The sequence below is a fragment of the Balaenoptera acutorostrata genome, chromosome 2, assembly GCF_949987535.1.
Source record: "Balaenoptera acutorostrata chromosome 2, mBalAcu1.1, whole genome shotgun sequence".
Lineage (NCBI taxonomy): Eukaryota > Metazoa > Chordata > Mammalia > Artiodactyla > Balaenopteridae > Balaenoptera > Balaenoptera acutorostrata.
In genome coordinates, this window is record NC_080065.1 from 170,603,023 (window position 1) to 170,608,708 (window position 5,686).

The following is a 5,686-nucleotide window of genomic DNA, read 5'->3' on the forward strand; positions in this document are numbered from 1 at the left end:
AAAAAGTTTCTGAAATAGTCAAAGACAACATGAAAAGACTATTTGAAATTCACAGACTTCACAATTCTGAGTTTCTTTAATTTCATAGTTTGCTCTACATGCAGTAAAACATACAACCAGACTATGATGACTGCAGCTGATGCCACCTGTCAATGTACCTGTTTCAGGCCAAGAACATGCATTCTGGCTTCAGGAGTTACTTCCTTGTCCACAGCATCTCCAGGCGCCTGTGTCTTGAGAGGAAATATAAAGGTGTTCCCAGTTAAGGTCCCAGAGCCAGGGGAGCTGTTCAAGAAAGAGCAAGCTAGGAACCAAATGTGACGTTCTGAGAAAAGGAATTGTTCAGGTTGTTGTAAAGCCCTGTCAGTGACTACCACCTAAACTAATGTCAGTACGCCCAGAAAGATGATACCTATTCTTTCTCCCCTACGTGGAAGAGTATGCAAGAATATTGAAACTATCTTTGGAGTTTGCTGCACAAATGAAGTTTGACCCTCAGTTATGAGTAAGAAGTATCACAATGGCTAGAAAGCTACTTCTCTGGGGGCTGAATCTCTCTGCAGCAGCTCAAAAAGATGTTGCTCCTGGCTCATGCAGTCTGTGGTACAACATGGAAATGCCCATTCCAAATGATGAAAAAGTAAATGGTGTCTAAACTAGGTGCTGGGGCTTGCATGGAAATGTGTCAGAAGAAAGTGAGCTATCCCCAGTGATGCCAATTTCAAAAAAAAAAAAAAAAAGAACTTGAAAGGGAGAAACCCCAGTGACTTATTTTCTCCGTAAGGAGATGGTTTATGCTAGGTAACAAACAAAAAAAGGCTTTGTTAACGTGGCCTCAGCATGTCCCCAGAAGGGTAAGAGAATTACCATATTTCCTCTATGGAAAATGTGTTGCTCATTAAAATGTCCATAACAGAAGATCCTGGATCTTGAAAGATCATGAAAAAATGAAAAGATGCTCTATGGTCATAATTTATTTCTACCACTTAAAGGTTTATGCAGTAAGATACCAGGAACTTACCTTGGCACTTTCCAAAACATTTGCCAGTTAAATTCTCCCTGATTATCCTTTTATAATGCTTGCATGAGGCAATAGAAAAATACTATTTTTGGTAATTACAGAGAATTCAGAGAAATTACAGTAATTCAGGAAAATAACCTCATGAGTAGATCTCTTAAGTAATTGGCCCACAACATCAAGATGGCTATAGACCGAGTTCCAATTGAACAGCAAATGTCAGGCATTATTGCGCTGCTCTGTTCTCACTATTGTAAAATGCCACTTTGCATTTTTGAGCAGACAAATTAATAATTCTATTCTTATTTCTCTTTTCTACTCTTATAGTACTTCAGTTCTATAGAAAATTAATTGCTGCTTTATTGTTATTCAAGATAGAAGAGTCCCCATTTTTCCTTGATTATCTAAATCTGATCATGCTTACCAACAATCTCCAAATTCTATATCCTGCCTATTAAGTTGTTTTGTGCTGGTCTCAGACTATCAATAATCAATATTGTGGCTGGACCAGCCGTTGTGATTCTTATTATACTTACAAAACACCCTTCAGCAATAACCATCAGGAGACTTTGAAAAGTAAAGTTTTATTACATACAAGATTTGAAAATTACACAGCACACCTGGGGCTACAGGGCGGTGGGGGGGCAGGGGAAGAGCAGCAGGCTTGGGGTTCTGATTTTATTGGGATCATGGGTGGCGACCTAGGGTTTCTTGGGTTCATTCATTGTTGGTGAACTTAAAATATAAGAGCAGGAATTTAAAGTGCCAAAAGCCAGAGGAAGACAAATATCACATGATATTGCTTATATGTGAAATCTGAAAAAAAAAAAAAAGATGCAAGTGAAGTTTTTACAAAACAGAAATAGACCCACAGACATAGAAAGCAAATTTATGGTTACCAAAAAGGAAGGCAGGGGAGGGATAAATTAAGAGGATGCGATTAACATTTACACACTCCTATATATAAAATAGATAACCAAAAGGACTACTATATAGCACAAGGAACTATACATACTCAATATTTTATAATACCCTATAAGGGAAAAGAATCTGAAAAAGACTATATATATATATTTATATACACACACACATACATATATATATATACATACATATATATTATATGTATAACTGAATCACTGTGCTGTACACCTGAAACTAACATGACATTGTAAATCAACTATACTTGAAAGAAAGAAAGAAAGAAAGAAAGAAAGAAAGAAAAAGGGCCAAAATAGAAAAAAAAAAAACAAAAAACCAGCAGCCCAAAATCTCAGTTATTAAAATGAACCAAGAGCTCTAAAACAAAGAAGCCTCAGTGGATGGAGGTTGCCTGTCTCTTTACCAAGTCAAGTGGCTGACAATGTGTTCATTGGAGATAGCCATCTTTGAAGTGGATTCGCCATTGAAATGGGTGCCTCAACAGTCAAACCTTAAGTCAGGCATTCATATTACAAAACAAAAACAAAAACAAAAACTGTCAGGGCTTATGCTGTGGAAGCTTACTTTCCTTTCCATTTTTCTAAATCACTAAGCCCCAGTTTACTTGGAGTCCAGAGATGTTTGTGCCCTCCTCAGCATAAGGGAGAACATTCTATTTCCAACCATATCCTGCTATATTTGTGTGCATATCACATAAGTCTTCTAATGATTTTAAAGAAAATGTACTCTTTGTCACCAAAAACATACCACTTGAAGACTATTTGGTTAGTATAAACTGTCTGCCCCTTTAAAACTCACCCATACATTCTTTCCTTTCTTATACACATATTAACATATTCGTAAGTTAGCAAATAACAGTATAAATTCATCCCTCCTTCTTCAAGGTGAGGTGCTACTGCCTAGATAATGTTGCTTTGCAACCATATCAATTTAATATAAAAAATAAAAATAAAATAAAAATACATAGCCATTAATATTATCACTTCATTGAGATAGATTTGATTTTACAAACAATTTGCTAAAAGTGAGGGTTTTTTCCTACTAACATTGACTTCTATTGTTTGATAATAGATACCATCACATAGTGAAAATCTACCAATTGATTGAATTGGACAATTAACATATAAACTCTCTAAATAAAAGTGTGGGTGCTGTTTTGTTCATATCTGTGTCCTCAATGTCTCAACAACTGTTAATAAACAAATATATTTCATAAAGGAGATAAGACAAACATAAGTGCCATGATGCATTAAAAATTACATGTACCTAGTAATATATGAAAAGGAAAAGGTGAGTAATTCATTAAATAAATATCTTCTGTCTAGTAAGGAGACCATCTTAGAAGTGCACAGGTGGTAGAAAATTAAAATGGAAAGAAGTGGATAGACCAGAGAGATAACTAAAAGGTAAAATCCACAGGATTGTGTATAAGTTACACACAGCAGGTGAAATAGGAGACAGGAGTTGGGATGATGTATGTTCCATTTTGTGATATTGGGAATAGTAAGAAAGAACCAAAAAACAGAGAGCTTTTGATTTAGTTTTGATGTGCTAATTTTGAGGTTGGTTTAATACACCTAGCTGTAGAAGTGAGATACATAGTTGAACATGAGAATATGGACAGTAAATATCTGTGTTGAAACACAAATCTGGGAGTCAATTTTGTACAGATTTTACTTTAAACTGTGATGAAATCATAACATAGTTGCCATTCTCAAAAACCTAAGGAGAGAGGTACAAAAAAAGTCAGAAAATTGTCAAACAGGATGGAAAGTGCAGCAATAGAGGTGAGCTCAGTGTATAATGGGAACACAACCCGAGGGGCTCAGGAATCCATGGTTAGTTGAGAGAACAATGCCATGGAGGTTTAGGATTTGCTCTTTCTGATATGAGTAACTGGGCAAAATATTTCAATCTATGCAAAAGAAAAATTATAATACCCATAGCATATAGTTATGGCTATTAAATACATTAAATATATGAATAAACTTTATAAACAATAAAACACGTAGAATAATCTAATTTTAACTTGGGTTGCTCAATATTATTCATCCCAGTTTATAGCTGATGTAAAGGTTATGCAAATTGTTCAGGTCACACAGCTATTATGTGGTGAAACGGGCATTCAAACTCAGGTACGTCCAGCTTGAAAATTCAAACTCTTTTTAAAAATTTTCTACCAACACTCACTTATAGGGTTATGAACATAACCAAATTATTTGTTGCAGCATAATCCATTAAATTACTCAGTCTTAATAATGCTCTTCTAAATGTCTTTTGATAATCACTAAATCATAAAGTTTTCCCCAGCATTTTTTTCAGTGTTATTTTCACTTCCTTATTTCTCAGGGTATAGATAAGGGGGTTAAGCATGGGGGTCACCACAGTGTAGAAGAGAGGACACAAACTTTCCCTGGTCCTTGGATCTACTCTTGGCCGGCTGCAGATACATGAAGATAATGGTTCCATAGAAGATGATGACAACCATCAGGTGGGAGGAACAGGTCCCAAATGCTTTACGTCGTCCAGTGGCTGACTTTATCTTCAAAACTGCTTGGGTAATGTGCCCATAGGACATCAGGATGAGTGACAAAGGCACCACCAAGAATAAGACACTAGCCACAAAGAGCTCTGCCTGGATGAAAGTGGTGTCCACACAAGCCAACTTGATGAGCACAGGAACCTCACAGAAGAAATGATCCACTTGGCGATGCCCACAGAAGGGGAGCTGTAGGGTGATGGTGGACTGTATGAGGGTGGTCACCACCGCACTGAGCCATGCCATAGATGCCAGGATATGACAGAGCCGAGGGTACATGACAAAGGCATAATATAGAGGACTGCAGACTGCGACATAGCATTCGTAGGACATTACAGCCAGGAGGACACACTCCCTGGATCCCAGGGCAAGGGAGACATAGAGATAACCACACAGCCCCCATATGTGATAGACTTATCTGAACTCCCCAGGTTGACTAGAAGCTGAGGAATAATATGGCTGGTGAAGCAGAGGTCCAGGAAAGAGTGATGGGAGAGGAAAAAGTACATGGGATTGTGGAGTTTGGAGTCCAAGAGGGATACTAGGATGATGGTAGCATTGCCGAGGAGCATCATGAGATAACCGAACAAGATGACCCCAAAGAGCAACAGCTCTAACTGAGGTCAATCAGAAAAACCTACCAGAATGAACACGAGGGTGCTGTCATTGGTCCACTACATTACTCTTGCTTTGATTATTCACTCCAGAGTGATGAAGTCACATTAAACAGATACTGCAGGAATTTTATGTTATTTTCCTGGCAATTAAGATCTAGATGTTGAGAAATAAGATTTTGGATATAGGTAAAGAGAAAAGGAGAAAGTAGAGAATACTGGTGTGTGATATGGATTATCTCATAAGTGGCATGCCTGTTCTGTCGAGCATAGGTTTTCCATCTACCTTGAGGATAAAACAAAAGTTAAAATGCATTAAGGTTGAGATTCTCCACACCTTTTTATCAATATCAATTTTTTTCAATATAAAGGTAATGGAATTTTGTAGGAAATGTGGGAATTACAAACACCTATGTGCATTCTCAGAATCTACCAAATAGATAGATAAATAAGGTAAGAACACGATGAAACATGTCAGAATATGCAACTTATCATCTGTGTAAGAAGTGCATTATGAGAATGCAGAGTAGGGAGAGGAATCTTTAGAGAAGAAGGCTTAGATTGAATTCACCT

The 5,686-nt window shown here is 37.1% G+C and overlaps 1 pseudogene; it reads right to left on the reverse strand.

The window, feature by feature from the left end:
• Positions 1-4,252: 4,252 nt before the first annotated feature.
• LOC103017064 (olfactory receptor 2G2-like) lies at positions 4,253-5,179 on the reverse strand (annotated as a pseudogene).
• Positions 5,180-5,686: the final 507 nt, after the last annotated feature.